Raw genomic sequence first — 19,384 nt, 5'->3', positions numbered from 1 at the left:
TTAGTATTAAATTTGAGTTTTATTAGTGGTCATCAGTGTTGAGGTAGTAGTTAGATGACTAAGTAAAGGAATAATGTGTTACAGCACTACTCGTTACTCTAAAAAAGTGCTTATGTTACTTAATTACTCTCTGGAGTAAGTAACGCACTACCTGCTGCATTACTTTTGCATTACTCTGTAAATGGCCTGATTATCAGTTAATAATAAAACCCTACAACTAGAGTCTCATTAGCATAAATCCCTATCCTAATGAGGACGTATATACAGTCTTTCTTTTAATGCAAAGCTGAGAACAAAATCAATCCACTGAAATTCTACTGTAGAAATGGAGGCTACAATACTAATGCTGACCACTGCCTGTTTTGAAGATCAGCCTCAGGCGGCTGGTCTGGGGTCAGCATACTTTCAGCTTTAACATCATTCTGGGTGTTTGGCTAGCTTTGTGTTAGCATGCTATCTGCAGAGATCTTTGCAGAGAATTGAAGTTATGTTAGCAGTGTAAAGCAACTGTGTCTGTCTTGGACGCAGTTTGCATTTACTGTCACACCCTTGTTCTTTTGTGCCATTAAAAATTTAAAACGATGCCCTTTAAAACTGAAATCAGGTGATGTAGTGCAAGTGTGAAGAAAGAAACATGCCTGTGCTGCTGTAAAATGTCATCTGATTGTAGCTCATTGTAGCCTGTTTTACCCAACACTGGTGGTCACCTAGCATGTTCAAATTTAGTATTCTCAGCCTTTCTATCTACCCAAAAAATATAAAAATAAACGATTTAAATAATAAAATTAAAAACCTGCTAGCTAAGAGATGCTAAATCACACAGAAGAGCTAAGCAGATCAGCAGAATCAAGTGATTAATTCACTCCAAGAGATCTCTCTCGCATTAGCATTATCCACTGTGAATAATAACTCCATGTACTTCTGAGTTCAGCTTCATCACGGTGACTTCAGGCAAGAAAATATGTTTCTCACTGATCTACTTCTGTTACTCAATTCAAACGTTAAGTAGCTCATTTCAAATTTAAAGTAAATTTATGTAGCATCTCGTATTCAAGTGGGAGCTTGAGTGACCTATTTTTTTAAACATGACTCCTGCAAGTAAGGGAAAAGTAAGAGCTGTTTGCAGTCTACATCTAAACAGGCACGCCGAAAGCCTGCTGAAAACAAACTAGTGAGCCTATTACATCTTAACTCTATATATAATTCTTTTTTTCCGTGAAGTGAACAAGCCTTTTATGTCAGACATGGCGTTTTGTCAGTCTCCTTCATTCGTAGTTGGCGTTAGCATCCACCCCGTGCGCCTGCTCCTGTCCCTTCCCCTTCAGTAATCCCGGTTCTAATAAGAGAGGATTAACCTCTGTTACTAGGGCTTACAAGAGTCCTCTCCTCCAAATGGAGAGTGCAACAGAGTGAGGTATGGAGGTCAGTGGGCAGGGGGCAGGTGGGGTAAAGTTTGAAAGATGGGAAAGTTATTAGAGGAGAACAATATTAATGAAGGCACTGAGCCAACGAAAAGGAGCGAGAACGAGGACGGAAAGAGCACGAAGGAGAGGAAAACAACGGGGAGGGGAGAGGCTTGAACAAGTCGTCTGTGTTTGTCAGATCATAAACTGGTACAGCACAGCACCTCATTAACAGAAAACACTCCAGCTGTCACTGCAACACAACAAGTCCATACCAAGCGCGAGCAACCATTGCTTCGGGCTGCATGTGAATCGCTGTTACCGACACCCCAAATTTGCCAATAACTCTGAACAGCATGCGGACCCCATAGATCAAATCAAAGTAAACAGCCAAACGCTACCCGATCAAAGCCTCTTCACCTCCCGTGAGCAATGGCCACACAACGGGGACCGCGGGGAGGCCGGCGTTTCTGATTGAGCGATTGCTAACAGCGCCGAGGCGAGAGGAGGGTAATGATCTAAAGAAAAAGGCATTAGTGGCGGGGTTGTGAGAAGCGGTATACAACGCAATCATCGGGGGAGACGGCGTGAGGAGGGAGTAAAGGATGTGGATGAAATCCCTGACAAGGAAATACACCGCTCCCTGGGCGAAGTCCAGCACGGCGGCCCTTTCGCTCGACCGGACGACACCGCCAGATGCAACAAGGTCACCCATCAGAACGCTCGAACCGACTCATGTTTCGCCGTAGACAGTACAGACTGAGATATACACCTGCGATATGCGCCTTGGACAAACTCAGTCACACACACGCAAGAGAAGCAGCGGGGAAAAGCAGAGATGGAGAATTGATTCATTTGAAAAGCTTCTTTACTCCACCGCACCACCCCCATTGTGACCTTAATACGATTTTGGTCACGGCTGTCACTGAGTCACTAAAAAGCACTTAGCTCTCTCATCTCTTTCTTTTCTCTCTCCCTTCTCCTCGCCTTTTTTCCCTCTGTCCCCACTTTCACGTCTGAGAAACTATCAAAAAAAGTGCGCACAGATCAAAAAACATAAGGGTCCTTCCAGATGAAACGCGGACCCGGCGCGGACCCGGCGCATAAAAGAGGCCCTCGAGCATCATATTCATTGACTCGACAAAATATAAATGATCCTTTGCCTGTACCCTATATTTGAAACATTTGATGGAGCCTTGTCCCGATGGCTTCGGAGGGCTACTCGTGAGTTATATACAGCGCTATGTGTCAGTATTATTCACTATAATATCTGGTTTTATTATGGCTTAAAAATTAAGCTTAACTGTAGCCTTTACTCTGCATTTTGCTGGTCGAACTTTTGTAGGTCTTTTTACAGCCAGAAGTTACCATCTGTACCATGCTGGACTGCTCAGCTTTCAGCCAGCTACCTTGATTAGCAAGCAGCAGCAAACTGTGCTAGGTAGCAGACTAAGAAAACACCATTATGCCTGTCACCAAAACAGAAGCCCAAACTTCTTGGATGGTCTATGCCACACAGCGTGCCATGTCATTTGTCAGATTAGTCCCCGACACAGCAAAGGCAGCTGAGAGGGCGAGTTCAGAGACTGGAATTAGAGGAGGTGAAGCCCAGCAGTCAGCACACCAGTCAATCAGGTGGCCACGGACGTAAATTTAAGCCTTAACACTATCAAAACTGACGAGTTATTTGAAAAAACTCCACCGCCATCCAGCTGTTATGAAGGGGGGGAACTACCTATAGGGACCAAAGCTTTTTTTTTTTTAAATGCTGCTAAGTTAGTTGTTTAAATATGGGCGTCCTAGAAGCTTGTCTCCCTTTTTAAATGTCGTCTTGATGCACGCTCAATCATCCAGTTGAGTAAATCCCTCAAAGTCGATTCTGTTCATATAAACGTAGCGTTTTGTGGGAGAAACGTTTCGTCACTCATCCAAGTGATTTCTTCAGTCTCGGCTGACTGCAGGTTTCCCCAATCCTATGAACAGTGATCAAGGAATTGACCTCCCAGCCCGCTGTTCCTTCAGTGATGCTAGTTTCAGTTATTGTACAAACGTACTGTTTATAAGGTTGGGGAAACCTGCAATCCGCTGAGCATTGAATGTCATTTATATGCTTACAGTTGGGGAGATAATAATTTGATCCGCTGCTGAATTTGTAATTGTGTTCACTTTTTATGGTAGTTTAATTTTAATCAACCAAAAATCCAGAAAAAAACATCATCTGTTGGCATGGGTTTGCCAACAGATAAAACTTTATCTGAGATACATTTTTTTAAAAATGTAACACGTTGCCTCAAACAGCTACATGCTGGCATACCTGGAGGCAGCCCGGTGCAAGCAGGATAATCTTTTAGCCACAGAGAAGCATGGGTGGAGCAGTTTGAGGTTGCAATGCCTAGCTTTAACACACCTCAATGCTCCCGCTCACTTCCACAACCTGATTTATCTAGGGACTGGTCCAGGGTTAGATAACCAGTTGACTCACTAATCTGGGAACATCGGAAACAATTACCCAGTGGACCGTGAGCACGCTACATGCAAAAAATTAGCTATTGTGCTGTGAAGAAGACAAAAACAAGCAGAAACATTAGCAAGATGGCTGAAACAAACCGGAAACCTATGTACGGCTTAAAAAGATGCACGTTACCGGGCACTAGCTGTTTATCTTTCAAAACATGCCACAGTTTGGGGGATATAAACTTCACCTTGAGTTATGTAACTAACAGCTGAACATTGTGCAGTCAGCGCAGGTCAATGTTTAAGGTTAATCAGTCACTGCTCTGCCACTAGGTTAAGTCAAACATCCACCCATTAACTTTCTTCCGCTTACCCAATGCGGAGTCAGCGGTCACAGGTCACAAGGCGAGGTAGACCCCAGACTGGTTGCCAGTCTATCACAGGGCTAAACCATACATTTAGACCAGAAAGTGTAGCTGTAGCCATGCCTCCCCTAAAATGTTCTGATGTAGCGGTGGCTGGATCTAAGGTTTGTTTTTTGCACAGGGCGCACTGAATATATTTTCATAACATTACAGGAAAGCAAAAGGCAAACTTGATCATCTAATCACGACGATGAAGTCACTTTGCAGAGCATGCATGCTAATGCAGAAAGGACTGCAGACACCGCCGTGGTTGGCCATTTTGCTAACAACCTCCCCTCCACCCCCTAAATCCCCCATTGGCTACAAATGAGGGCAGCAGCTGTTCGTAACAATGAAAAACTTAAAGGAAACGCAATAAGGTTTTTGCTTGTGTGCATATACATATTTCAGTTTTGACAGTTTAGATAATATGATTATATGCACCCCGCCGCTCAGCAATACCATACCCTATAAAATTCAATTTTAAAGCCTCTGTGTAACACAGTCCTTACTTCATTTTCCCCCCCACAAGATTTCAAGTATAATTTCCACCTGACAGGTTGCTGTGCAGACCTCTCACAGCCCACGTCCTGCAAACGGCGAGCAGCTAACAATGGGGATCTTTAGCCGCTGCGAGCGCATACACGCTGTCATGTGAGCGGCAGCTGTATGGATTTTCATTTGAATAATTAATGCTTCCCAATTTCACACTAATGGTTGAGAGGTATCAGAATGGTATCATTAGCCACTAATAGAGATTCATGGCAGAATGGCAGCAATATTTTTTGCAATACGGCCCCCCCAAACACCCCACCCTGACACACTCCCGTCCCCCCACCCCACTGTCTCAAGCAGGGAGTTGCAGAGAGCAAAACCCTCAACTCCATCCCATCAGCTTTTTAATTAATGACACAAATTACAGGGCTTTGAATAGCATGTGCCTAAGGATGGGGGAGGACACGCAGGCGGCCATCTCTCTTTCTCTGAATTCTCTCTTCATCTCTCTCATTTTTTCCCTATCCCTTCCCTCGCCTGACGCTCATGAGTCTCCCATACTATCATTACAGGTTCCATTTCTCAACAGCCCTCTTTTTTTTTTCTTTCAACCACTTGTCTGCTCTCTTTGTGCTTCCTTCTGGTACTTATTCAATCTCCTCCCTAGCGTCTCCTTTCTGTCTCCATCGCTTTCTGCCTGCCTCCTACTGGGAAGCAGCTATGCCGTCCTATAACCTTGACAACGCAGGATGCTGTGCACGCGCGCGTCTTCTTCTGTCTGTGCGCGTGTCTGTCTCTCTTTGAGGGACAGGTGCAAGGACTTGGCGCTCATCCAATCTGCTATCAACGTGAGACCGACCAACGGAGGGAGAAAAAATTTAAAAAAATAAAAACAAGGGAATGCTCAGCAAAACAAAATTAAATACATTTTTATGGAACATAGCAGCAACTGGAGCAGAAATAACCTAATTGCATCTCCTAAAATACGTCTTGATTTTCAAGGACCTTGAAATTATGGAGGAGAACAGCGGGGTGGAGGTGGGGGCGGTGGGGGAGATTGTGGAGGAGAGGCAAAAATAACTGTAGTGTTTAGTCTGGTGTGCGGCTGGACGCAGAGGAGCACCAGCGAACAGAGAAAGGGGAAAACAAAAAAAGCTTTGATTAGTAGGGTGATCATTAAAAAGGAGAGACCCCCTGAAGAGACCGATCTGTAATTAGTAATGTATCCTCGACACTTGGCACCCCAGCATCTCTTCAGACACATGTGCGCGAGTGAGTGTTTGTGTGGGGCTGTGTGCAGTGGGTGGGTTAACACTGAGATAAAAGCTTTGCTTGTGTTACATAAATGGGTGTTTATGAACATTTCTGCAGCTCTTTTGGCGATTGTGCATTATTTTTTTTAAACAACATAAAAAAGAAAGGCAACGATGATGCTGTATGTATGTCACTGAGCAAAAACAGCAGCTGCTACAGCACAGGAACCTGATAGATTACAGCAGCTTATTCAGCTATTAGTGGGGGGAAACAGCTTCCACATGTCCAGATTCACCCCTTTAACACGGCCATTTATCCACACCGGTAATCACCGCTTCCCTGTGCAATTATATCGCCTCTCAACTGGGAACATCATTTTTTTTTTCCAGGGGATAATCCCACCCCTAGAAATGCCATTTTCTATTTTATGTTTACCTTTTAACCACCGTGGCAATCAGGCAAACTCTGTTTTAAAATTAGTGGCTATCAATTTCATTTTCTGTACATGTGCATTTGCTTAATAGTAAAAATGTTTTTAGTCAGAGTACCTGGCTATATAAACACACGATTTCAGTTTCACTGTAATATCTACAGTCATGGTAAAAAGTTCACATTAAGGATTTATTAAGACTAGATTATTCTCAGTTGCAGACACCGACATGAACGGCTGAGTGCTGTAGTCCTTCCTGTTCTACTTCTTTATAGTTTGCTTGAAGTCCACTGCCTGAAATTTACGTCACAGGGACACTAGCAGACTCACAAACGTGGAAATTATAAAGTCCTCTTTACTAGTTCCATAGGAATACTGTGGGAATTAACCCTTTAAGACCTACCATAGAACCAAGTCCGCCAGAGCTTACTTTATATTTTTACATGCTGTAGTGCCATTTGTGGGAGCATTTCAAGTTACTATACATTAATACAACCATTATAGCCCAAATATTAATATGTAAGCATTAAGTCCATAGTAACTACATAAATTACAAAAAAGTGCAATAAAGTACAAAAAAATAGAAAATCGTTTTTGTTTTCATATATTTCTAGTTAGAGAAATTTAAGAGGTTTATCCCTCAAAACAGTAAATACAAAAAAGTTGCACAAAAGAGTTTGCAACAACAGGAAATTTATTTTGAGTGTCTTCATAGTTTTGTTTTTGAGATACACCAATTTTTATATACTGCAGGAAAAACGAAAATAAATATTACAATCCAAATTTGCAAAAAAACATCATGTGCATCAAAATAAACTATTTTCAGCAGTGCAATTTGAGTTCTAAGCATCCCAGAAACTATTCAGAAAAGCATAAAGTCGAACATGACTTTTAAAAACACCAGTATAGGCTTATAAGGCCCCGAAGGTAAAAAACTACATTTTCCGCAAAATGACGTCACTTCCGGTTGTGGCAGTTTACTGCTCTGGAACATTCAGATGTGTGTTAACTCAATGCCAAGGATGAAAGACATTAAAGTGTTATAAGGCCAAGACTTCTGGAACAATGGTTGTTGGACAGATGAGACCAAAGGTGAGATGACTGACCATGTGCCAACACAGCACATCAGCACAAACATCTCAAACCAACCATTAGTCATGGTGGTGGAGGGGTGATGATTTTGGTTGGCTTTCAAGCCACAGGACCTGGACACCTCAAAGTCCATAAACATTAACTATAAACTCTGTATACCAAAGCATTCAGAGAGCGTGAAGTCAACTTTGGCTAAAACTGACTCATGCAACAGGACAATGATCCCAAGCATAGCAGCAAATCTCCAACAGGAGTCCAGAAAGCTTCATACTGACTGAAATGCTGCGGTGGAACGTTAAGACAGCTGTGTACAAATAAATCCCTGCAAACCTCAAATGAACTGAAGGAGCATTGTAAAGAAGAGTGAGCCATAATGTGGTCTAGCTACATCTGCAAAGTACCAGATGAGTTTTAAATGTCCCGGTACATGAGGGCTTGAACTTGCACGAGGCTGTACTTTCTTTATACCTCAAATATATATTCATATGAGCTTGTATTTTCTTTTCATTGTTAATATTACTTTCAAACTGTGTGGAACTTTAAAATGCATCCTTTAGGAAGCTTATTTTCACAAACTGAGACAGAAATCTCTACTTGAGTTGCACATTCATCCATCACACTCTCCAGTTTTACTCCTCTGAAGGGTTTTACCCTGAGTTTCATTCATGGATTATTCAGAGCTGAATTTATGGATTTTTTTTTATATGACATTTATTTAGTTTTCTAGTCTGTGGACAGTAGATTGATTTAACAATTGATCCATTTTAAAACAAAATAAAACAAGAACTTTTCTATGTATTGCCTGCAAACCAGCACATAGTTGGTTGAATGATATCTCATTTCTCTTTTTCACACCAGGCATTTTGAATAGTCGCAACAACAAAATGCTACTATGTTTCCATTAATATCAACTATGTCTTTGTGTCCCACTAAACTGCAACAGTGTGACAGGAAGCCAGCATGAACACCCTAATTGGATGGATTCGATAAAGGGCCCCCCCCCCAAAAAAAATAGCAAGAAGTTTCTGACCAATCAGTGCGAATTCAGGCCACTGCACCAGTGTGAATCTGGAGTGTGAGATATGTGGCAGGAAGTCACAGTCGTCAAAGCATACCGCGTGGGCTGGGGAGTGGTCAGCCATCTCTGAGTGATGAGATGACATTACAGGGCCCCTTCACACATGGGAGGAAGTGGAGCTGTTCGCCCAGGTGGTAAGATTAAAAAAAGAAGGTGTCTGAACAAGCAGTCTAATGCTCGCTGGCATTTCAGCTGGGAGTGAAGAGGGTGTGGTTTGGTGATGTATCTGCTGTCACAGTACTGACTCCCACGCAGGACCTTATGAACGTGGACTAGAGAGCTCAAGGGCGAAACGCCACTGAACTTCCGTACAATCTGCTAAGTAGATTTACAGATAGCATCTAATGGGGCGATCTACTCTTCAAGAAGCTTAAATGTTGCTGCGAGATTATCCGAGGGGAAAGAGAGCTGACTGGGTGCTCGTAAGGGAGAGCGCTGACGGTGTAGGAACGCCGAGCGCGAGCAACTAAATCAAATCAGATTTGTGCCTCGACATCACCATTTCTGTTATTACTGATCCAAAATCCTTACACGAGTTCACAGCAGCGAGCCGCGCACCCTGTTGAGACGCAGACTCCTGGTCACACAGGTGGTGTTTACTTTAGGTGTAACCGCTGCGTTACAGACTCTGCAAATCGCGCGCATTATAACCAGGCTGCAGTGTAAGCGAGAGCCATGTGTACAGCATCGATTTCACAGTTTAACCTGCCAACAGTGAAGGATAGAGACTGGTAGCAGGTGCTGGGTAAAACCTGCCAAAACAATCTACACCATTATTCAATTACGGGCCCCCAGAACCTGTTAGGTGTGTTGTTATCACTGGCGAAAAGAATTAAAAACCAATTAGGCAAGTTTGAAACGAGAAAAAAACAAAAAGCGAATGGATGAATAAATATGAGAAATTACACCGCAACTTTACGAGGCGTGAGCTCCGGGATTACTGCGGCCCCAATCAAACGAGGCAATCGATTCCATGATCGTATGTCCTGGCTTAGCTTCCAAAGAGTGAGCCGTATCTGACAGGGCTGAGCTGGATCCCACTGTGAAAGGCAGGATTTTACACTGTCCTTATTAGCTGCAAACAGTGGGGGGAACCAGTGGCTTATGTATAGCAACAGACTGCCAGCAGGTTTTTCCTCCTTTGTTCTTCCACTCTCTTCTTGTCTTCTGCCTTTCCGTTTCAGCTCGTCTGCCGAGCACAGTGAAGTGTAAGTTTTGCAAAGTGAACAGCGCAAATACATTTCCCTCATATCCACTACTTCATCTTTTTTGTGTTTGTGTGTGTGGGGGGCAGGTGGTGGGAGGGTAAGGGACATGATCGCCTGCCTGGATCATCGAAAGTGCACAGAAAGATACATGTAATTACCAAAAGATTGCGGTCGACGTGAGGGGAGGAGGACAAGGAAGACAACCACAGGCTGTCAACGGCAGAGCACTGCAGGTCGGAATCTTGTGCGACAAGATGGGGAAGATGACGGGGAAGATGACGGGCCTGCTGAGGAGATCTAAGCGCTTCATTACAGCCGAGGAAGGAGCGGTGGGTGTGTAGGAGGGAGACGCAGTTGTGTTGACCTCTCATGAGCTCGGCCTTCGGGAGGAGTTGTTAAAGTGGAAGTTACACCGAGAGAAAGACGGCGCGAGCGAGGAAAGAAGGCTGTAATAAGGCACGATGAGAATACGCTTGCATCTCTCCGCTTGGCTGCGGAAAGTCAAGGTGAGAGGGCGGGGCGGAGACAGATGTCAGCCATAAGAGCGCGCTCGTGTTTATGAGTCATCATAAAGGGTCAGCGTGTCACTTGTGCCCGAAGTCGGCCTTGCTAATATGTGAACTGCACAGAGGGGCGTGTGCAATCTGCTGTGTTGCAAAAAGAAAGAGTCGTCGGGCAGATTAAAAATTAGTCATGTTCACAGGACTCTGATGAATTCCTGAGGTAAATACAAGCGCATGCTATTAAGCTTTATTTAGTAAGAGCTTAATGTTTCAAATGCAAAATGTATAAATTCCTTTTTTATTGTTTCACCTTTATGTCGGCGCTGCTTTCCCACCCTCATCGTTCAACGCGGTGGCATTTCCTCATCCAAGAAACTCGCAGCTCATATCGAATAATTATCCAGACAGCAGCTCAAATGAAAACATGACGGATCGCGCCGCGCGTGCCACAGCGCCAGCACGGGCAAACACTGGCACCCACAACGGTAATTGTTCTAACATTTCTTCCATTACAACTGATGGAGCGGGTCGAATCGCAAATTAATAAAATCAATATTGTATCTGCAACATGTGTCCATCGATTTGGCACAGCCCTCCGCTGTTATTGACAGCGGATCCAATCGCACAATCTCGCCGGCTTATAGAGATGTGGAGAGGATGGCGGTAATTTGTCCTAAAAGGAAAAAGAAAGAAAAAGAAGCTCCTCAAGCAGAAAACAGATAAAAGCTGTCAGCGAAGGTGGTCGGGGAGAAGAGAAGTGTCATGTTTCGGCCGTGTGGCAGGCAGGATGAGGACCCAAATTGCAGACTCACACACACGGGGGATAAACTCAAAATGCAGCTTTATTGCTGATAAGTGATAAACAATAATGATGATACAAAAAGCAATACAAAACTACACTAAACTGGGAAAAGCTAAAGAAACATATACTGGAAGACACGGGGAGAACCACACACGGCATGAGGGAGAACGCGACGCCGAACAGAGGAAGACGCAGACAGAAATACACAGAGGGTTAACGAGGAAAGTGGGAACACACGGGGAACACAGGTGACACAGATAACCATAACGAGACAGGGCGGAGTGAACATAACACTGACGGGTACAGGCACAGAGGTTCAGACAGGAGGAGAGAGAGCACGGGGAAAACACAGACATAACAGGCTGGGGAAACATGAAACAACCACAAAGGGAGACGAGGGCTCATAAATATATAGAGGGCACACAGGGGGGAGAGAGCACGGGGAGAACTTAGACATAAAGGGCAGGGGAAACATGGAATAAAACATAAGGAGAGACGAGGGCTCACAGATACACAGAGGGGCACACAGGGGGTAAAAGCCATGAAGGGAAAACACTTAGGGAACAACACAACAGGGCAACTCAGAAAACACGGTCTAAATAAGGAACGAAATACAAAAATACATGGAAACTAAGAATACTGGGCCCACATGGCCCAGGACCATGACATCACCCCCCCCTAAAGGGCTGGCTCCCGACAGCCCAAACCCGAGAAACAAAAACAAAAACAGAAAACAACCCACCCAGGGCGGGAGGCGGGGGACCAGGACGGAGGGACCAGAACGGGAAACAAAACAAACAACAGAAAACACAGGAGCACACGACCATAGTCAAAATAAAGTTCAGGGGGCCGACCCAGAGCCCACAGGCACAAGAGTTCACGGGTCACACGGTCGGGGGGCCGACCAGGCGGGTGGCACAGGTGGCAGAGCTGGTCCGGAGGCCGGCCGCGCGGAAGGCAGCGGCGGCGGCGAAGGAGACGACGGAGCAGTTCAGGGGGCCGGCCGCGCGGAAGGCAGCGGCGGCGGCGGAGGAGACGACGGAGCAGTTCAGGGGGCCGGCCGCGCGGAAGGCAGCGGCGGCGGCGGAGGAGACGACGGAGCAGTTCAGGGGGCCGGCCGCGCGGAAGGCAGCGGCGGCGGCGGAGGAGACGACGGAGCAGTTCAGGGGGCCGGCCGCGCGGAAGGCAGCGGCGGCTCTCCAGTGTCAGGCGTGCTGGCCATGGCCCGGTGGGCACAGGACCAGACGAAGCACAGGCTGAAGGCTCGGAGGCTGCTGCAGCTGACGAAGGCTCGGAGGCTGCTGCAGCTGACGAAGGCTCGGAGGCTGCTGCAGCTGACGAAGGCTCGGAGGCTGCTGCAGCTGACGAAGGCTCGGAGGCTGCTGCAGCTGACGAAGGCTCGGAGGCTGCTGCAGCTGACGAAGGCTCTGAGGCGGGACCAGGCGAGGCAGCTGATGAGGATGCTGGACCAGACGAGGCAGCTGATGAGGATGCTGGACCAGACGAGGCAGCTGATGAGGATGCTGGACCAGACGAGGCAGCTGATGAGGATGCTGGACCAGACGAGGCAGCTGATGAGGATGCTGGACCAGACGAGGCAGCTGATGAGGATGCTGGACCAGACGAGGCAGCTGATGAGGATGCTGGACCAGACGAGGCAGCTGATGAGGATGCTGGACCAGACGAGGCAGCTGAAGAGGAGGCTGCGGCAGACGAAGGCTCTGAAGAGGAGGCTGCGGCAGACGAAGGCTCTGAAGAGGAGGCTGCGGCAGACGAAGGCTCTGAAGAGGAGGCTGCGGCAGACGAAGGCTCTGAAGAGGAGGCTGCGGCAGACGAAGGCTCTGAAGAGGAGGCTGCGGCAGACGAAGGCTCTGAAGAGGAGGCTGCGGCAGACGAAGGCTCTGAAGAGGAGGCTGCGGCAGACGAAGGCTCTGAAGAGGCTGCAGCAGACGAAGGCTCGGAGGCCGGGCCAGGCGAGGTTGCAGAGGCTGAGGCCGGGCCAGGCGTAGCAGAAGCACAGGCGGATATAGCCGGGCCAGGTGATGACGAGGCGGTCGCAGATGGCGGCTGGACAGGCTCCTCGGGCCCTCCAGCTGATGCGGCGTGAGGCTGAACGGGCCCCTCGGACCCTCCAGCGGAGACGGGAGGCTGAACGGGCCCCTCGGACCCTCCAGCGGAGACAGGAGGCTGAACGGGCCCCTCGGACCCTCCAGCGGAGACAGGAGGCTGAACGGGCCCCTCGGACCCTCCAGCGGAGACAGGAGGCTGAACGGGCCCCTCGGACCCTCCAGCGGAGACAGGAGGCTGAACGGGCCCCTTGGACCCTCCAGCTGACGTGGCATGAGGCTGGTGCGGTTCTCCCGAACCCCCAGCTGACGAGGAAGGTGGCTGAATGGGCTCCGAGGCTGCTGCAGCTGACGAAGGCTCGGAGGCTGCTGCAGCTGACGAAGGCTCGGAGGCTGCTGCAGCTGACGAAGGCTCGGAGGCTGCTGCAGCTGACGAAGGCTCGGAGGCTGCTGCAGCGGGCGAAGGCTCGGAGGCTGCTGCAGCTGACGAAGGCTCGGAGGCTGCTGCAGCGGGCGAAGGCTCGGAGGCTGCTGCAGCGGGCGAAGGCTCTGAGGCTGCTGCAGCGGGCGAAGGCTCTGAGGCTGCTGCAGCTGACGAAGGCTCTGAGGCTGCAGCTGACGAAGGCTCTGAGGCTGCAGCTGACGAAGGCTCTGAGGCTGCAGCTGACGAAGCACAGGCTGGACTAGGCGTAGCAGAAGGTGGCTCTGGAGCTACTGGGGCCTGAACTGAAACAGGCGGCACTGGAGCTACTGGGACCTGAACTGAAACAGGCGGCACTGGAGCTACTGGGGCCTGAACCGGGGGTGACACTGGTGTACTGGGGTGAAGGCAGCGAGGATGCAGTCTCTTTCTTAAGGGAGGATCGAATGATTTGGCGATAAACCTAGACGGGAAAAGATGCCGATGCTGAAAATACCAGGCAGCGGGGGCTAACTGAACTGAGGGTGGCTGCGAGGGGGCTAACTGAACTGAGGGTGGCTGCGAGGGTGCTAACTGAGTTGTGAGGGGCTGCGAGGGAGCTAACTGAACTGACCTGGGAGGAGAAACACGAGCAGGAAAAGGAGCAGGCTCAGAAAAAACTGTCCGAGAAATGGCAGGCTCAGGGTCGACAAAAATAGCTCTATCAAAGATGAACCCGCCGTCCACTTCATGTTTTGTAGTCTTAGCATTGTCCGGTTTATGGCGGCGGGCGCGCCGCCCCCTTCGAGCAGAGGAAGCTGGCGCGATGGGCGCTGATGGCGCCAACACAGAGGGTGACGTAGTGGTGAGTTCCCCGTCGTCCGCCCCCATCCTTGCCAGAAATGAGGCAGGCGAAAAATAGCCTAAGCGGATCGGAGACGGCGAGCGGCTGGTAGGCTGTGCAGCAGGTGAGAGGTCCTGCTCCGGGATGAGCCAGGGTTTCCGCCGGAGCTCGTCCTCCCGATAAGCCCGTAACACCTGCTGCCGCTCTTCCTCGCCAAAGTCTATGGCTTCCGTTGTCTCCGTGCGCCACGCCGTGCGGCCAGACCGCGGTGAAGACGCGGAAGCCGGCGGGGTGCGGGCGGAAGGTGTGTCTGTGGCGAGCCTCACCGTTCCAACTCTGACCGCTACTGGCTCATGAGACAGCGGGGAAACGGCGCAACGGCACGGCTCTGGTGAAGGTGTACGCCCACCGGGCCGCTGCTCCTGCGGACGGAGTTGGAGGGTGGAGGCGAGAAAGTCGCTGACGAGGGGGTGCAGCGTCTCCCATAACCAGGGGAACACAGATACGCACACCTCTATTTGGCGGGCGAACTCCTCTCGTTCCTCCTCACTGGAACAGTGCAGCCACTTGTCGCAGAGAGACTCCACTGTCCGGACGATCCCCCTCCTCCGTGTCGCTGGGTCCGACATGTTCGCGTCGTCCTGGAGGTCCGCGGAGGGGTTGTGAACTGCTGGGTCCATGTTGTGGTCGCGTTCTTCTGTCATGTTTCGGCCGTGTGGCAGGCAGGATGAGGACCCAAATTGCAGACTCACACACACGGGGGATAAACTCAAAATGCAGCTTTATTGCTGATAAGTGATAAACAATAATGATGATACAAAAAGCAATACAAAACTACACTAAACTGGGAAAAGCTAAAGAAACATATACTGGAAGACACGGGGAGAACCACACACGGCATGAGGGAGAACGCGACGCCGAACAGAGGAAGACGCAGACAGAAATACACAGAGGGTTAACGAGGAAAGTGGGAACACACGGGGAACACAGGTGACACAGATAACCATAACGAGACAGGGCGGAGTGAACATAACACTGACGGGTACAGGCACAGAGGTTCAGACAGGAGGAGAGAGAGCACGGGGAAAACACAGACATAACAGGCTGGGGAAACATGAAACAACCACAAAGGGAGACGAGGGCTCATAAATATATAGAGGGCACACAGGGGGGAGAGAGCACGGGGAGAACTTAGACATAAAGGGCAGGGGAAACATGGAATAAAACATAAGGAGAGACGAGGGCTCACAGATACACAGAGGGGCACACAGGGGGTAAAAGCCATGAAGGGAAAACACTTAGGGAACAACACAACAGGGCAACTCAGAAAACACGGTCTAAATAAGGAACGAAATACAAAAATACATGGAAACTAAGAATACTGGGCCCACATGGCCCAGGACCATGACAAGAAGGGGCAGATGAGACTCTGGAGTGAGGGAACAGAGGTGGCAAATAAAGGGAGATAGAGTGGGAGGGGTGGGGGAGGCCAGCGAGAGGACTTAAAGGACGAAATGTTAGAGAAAGTGAGGGTAAAAAAAAAAAAAAGAGTATTAGGATTGAGAGGGAGAGCTTGTCAGTGGAATACAGAGAAAGAAGAGTTGGAGTCATGGGTGGCTGCTCCTCTTATTAAACACTCAAATCCTTCAGTCAGTCTCAGGAACTCTGTAAGGAGACTTGTGTTAAAAGCCGATCCACAATTGAGCTGCCATGTCTCTATCCATACCTCATTTCCAATTAACACACAAACCACTTAAATCTATTGTGCTTTTTTTCCTTCATCCTCCCCATTGAGACTTATTTTCGCAAGACACGTAGCCATAATCAAACACGTAAGCATGACACACAAATGTGAAGGAAGCACTTTCAGTGTGATTCAGTCCAGCCAAAAGGTTCTGATTGATTCATCTGGGAGGTGTGAAGAGAGTTTACCGGGCCGTCACAGATGAATTCATTCATATCCCGCCACCGAATCCGTTTCAAATGCGTCTCCAGTGACCGCTTGTGATTACACTTTGCTTCCACACTCAATATACAAATAAACTGCTACATGACTGCTGCCATGTTTATGCATTGCCAGCAGATTTCTCGATCTTATGGCCATATCTGGGAGCGATCCATAGTTAAACCACACAAGGTGCCTCGGTATTTCTCCCTCGTGGAACCCTAATAGGAGTCCTGGGTATTAAAGCAATTAAGCTGCAGAAACTGTTTTACAGCATTATGGGAATGCAGTCAAGTTATGAGTTATGGTTTCTTTTTTTTTACTGTTTAAGTCAGACTTATCGAGTAAGAGAAAACATTAAAGAGATCGCTGAATGAAAATGCCACTGGGTCCTGAGGGTATTGCAGAATTTTCCATCACCTTAGGGGACAATTGCATGTGTTACAGGGATCCAGACAGGACAGGAAAACCCAGCTTCTGCATTAGGCAGCAGCTTTTTTACAGCATAATATATGGAGCCATAATGTGTGTGTCTATTATTTTAGAAATCTGACACCAATAGAATAAATTGGAAGTAATTGTAAGAGGATGGGATGGGGGTGGAAGTCCTTATGTTTTTTCCATGCTGTTCAAGCATGTGGAAAGGGCAAAAATAATTTCATTTCCCATCGAACTGGAGGTCAATTACATTGCACCACTGGGATAAGGTCCGGCTGAAAACAATGCCTATGTGTTGGAGAAAAGAAAGAAAAAATGACTCCAACCTACACTCGGTGGACTGGAGTAGCAACAATGTAAATTAAGCAACCGACATAATCATGAGGAAAAAAATTGCCATGTCCATCTAAGTAGTCAAAGAGAGCAAGAATCAACCAATCGTATTGTTTCTCTATGATAAGAAAAAATAATGTCCACACTCCCAGTTAAGGTTTCGAAGAACGAGCCTCGTTCACTGATATGTGCACAGAAATGTTCTTACACTGTGCAAAAGTGTGCGCGTGCAATTTCTACAGGTAAAATCTTGAGGACCAAATGATAAAATAATATCTTTTTACGTGTCAGCAAGTATAAAATGGTTTCTCACACATGTGGTAAGTCTTGCTTGCAAGTGACACTGGATGACCCATCTAGGACTGTGTGCTGCAGGCTAATTTCAAAGAATCAGGCCAGTGAATCATCGGTCACTGTCTCCAACTTGCAGCTTGATTATTAACTAAAGAGGGAAAAAAGCCACAAGTTTCTTGCAATAAACCAGTGTAGCTATTAAGCAATGTAGTTATTGTAGCCCTCGAGGACTTGTGCTGTCTTTGTGTTTAAAATGTTAGAATTAAACTCATTTGCTGGCAGTTACTGTGTGTTTTAAGAATTACCCAAAATTAAACACACATAGCTGAGATCTTACTGACCGGTAATAACCCAACCGGCCTAAAGCCCATACCTTAAAGCAGGGGTGAGAAACTAGGACCATTGTGGAGGGCCACACCAGTAAGTTAAACTCAGTTCTGCTGAAAATAATTTTCCCTCTTTATTATCTCATTGGTAATCACACTAATAATAATTATAATAATTATAATAATTATAATAAAGTTGATTTGTACAGCACTTTTCAAAACTTGAGTTTTAAACTGCTTTCCGTGCGGCGCTCCACAACAGTCCCAGTTTCTGATGTAGCCCCTTGGTAAAAGTGCCCGCCTCCGCTAAAGCCTTTCTCATGATCTTGTGCATATTTCAAGAATCTAGCTGCCTCATGGTCAAAATGGTAAACTAGTGAAATGCTTGAGTTCAAAAGGTTGAAAACTTGAGTAGATGCAAGTGTGACAGACGCAAAAAGTGACTGAAAGTGGGCTACTGTTCATTGCAGTGGCTTTATCCTTGTTAGTATCCCAAGACAATGACACCTAGGAAAGACAGTGGCACTGGGTGACTGAAATAGCATAATGTGCATATTACAGCGAGGAATAAAAAGACCATTTGCTAGCTCTGGATCACAGACAAAAAGGGCTTTCACTTCACAACATGAAAGCTACTGTCAGGCCCACTACTGAGGGAACCATGTAAGGACATCAAATGTTAAAAGATGGCTTTGATTTGAATTACTACAACTCACTTCAATGCAGCCGCTGTAGACTACACAGCTAAATGCCCATGACTAAATATTTCCCCCTTTTTTGAGCATCAGGATTTTTGGCAGGCGTAATTATTGTGACTTTGGTGTTCCACTTCAAAGTTCATTAAAAAGACAATAGCAAAGGTCATATGGCAATGTCCATGCCACTTCCTTTAGCCTCGCCTGGATATCCTCTCAGCACGCTCATCCTGTCACCCCATGCTGATCCTTCCATTCCCTGTCCAAATGCTTTCACTTAGGTTATGTTGCAGCCTCACAGTGTTTTTCACCTGCTGCACTAATTAAATCATTTTTATTTACCCCCTTCAGAGATGCCTCACTAGTCAGAACATTAGCCGGCGTCCAGTGAGCTGAACTGAACTGAGAATGAGTACTTTTCTTTTTGATGAAAGTCGAAACGGCCTTTCTTGCTGTGATGGAAATAGAGACTTGACATCATCAGACGTGATTCCTCAAAGATATTAATGCGCTTTGAACCGAAGGAGCTGATGGGAAGGTTGTGACAAGCGCCATTTAAAAAAACAAGAGAAAGCCTGAATGCATTATGGGATATATGCCTTACTCCGTTTTGGAACAGCAGCAGCACTAACAGGTTGACGAAAAACGGATTAAAAGTTCAAAAATGATTTGCTCGCTTCTATTTTTATAAATTGCACGGCTCCAAAAACGCCACTCGGAGTAAAATAAGTGTAAACTGTAACACTGTTGATCTAACTGATGCCACATGGAATTAATACGACGCAGGAAGCGTTAATCACCTGTCAGTTATAACAAAGAGACGGCTTGATAAACAACAGCGCTGCATCAGCAGGTAGCGTTCCTCTAAACTGATAAACTGTATTATTTTTCACAGGTAAGCAACACTGTCATTCACATTT

The 19,384-nt window shown here is 47.1% G+C and overlaps 1 protein-coding gene across 7 annotated transcripts in view; it reads right to left on the bottom strand.

Moving 5' to 3' along the window:
* The window catches only part of LOC309701942 (adhesion G protein-coupled receptor L3), a 276,705-nt gene that overhangs the window by 112,262 nt on the left and 145,059 nt on the right, over positions 1–19,384 (bottom strand). The gene's annotated exons all lie outside the window — the stretch shown is intronic.

This window comes from Aulonocara stuartgranti (genome assembly GCF_965226115.1).
Source record: "Aulonocara stuartgranti genome assembly, chromosome: 3".
NCBI classification, from domain to species: domain Eukaryota; kingdom Metazoa; phylum Chordata; class Actinopteri; order Cichliformes; family Cichlidae; genus Aulonocara; species Aulonocara stuartgranti.
Note: the sequence above shows the minus strand (reverse complement) of the source record. Positions and strands in the feature narration are given on the sequence as shown.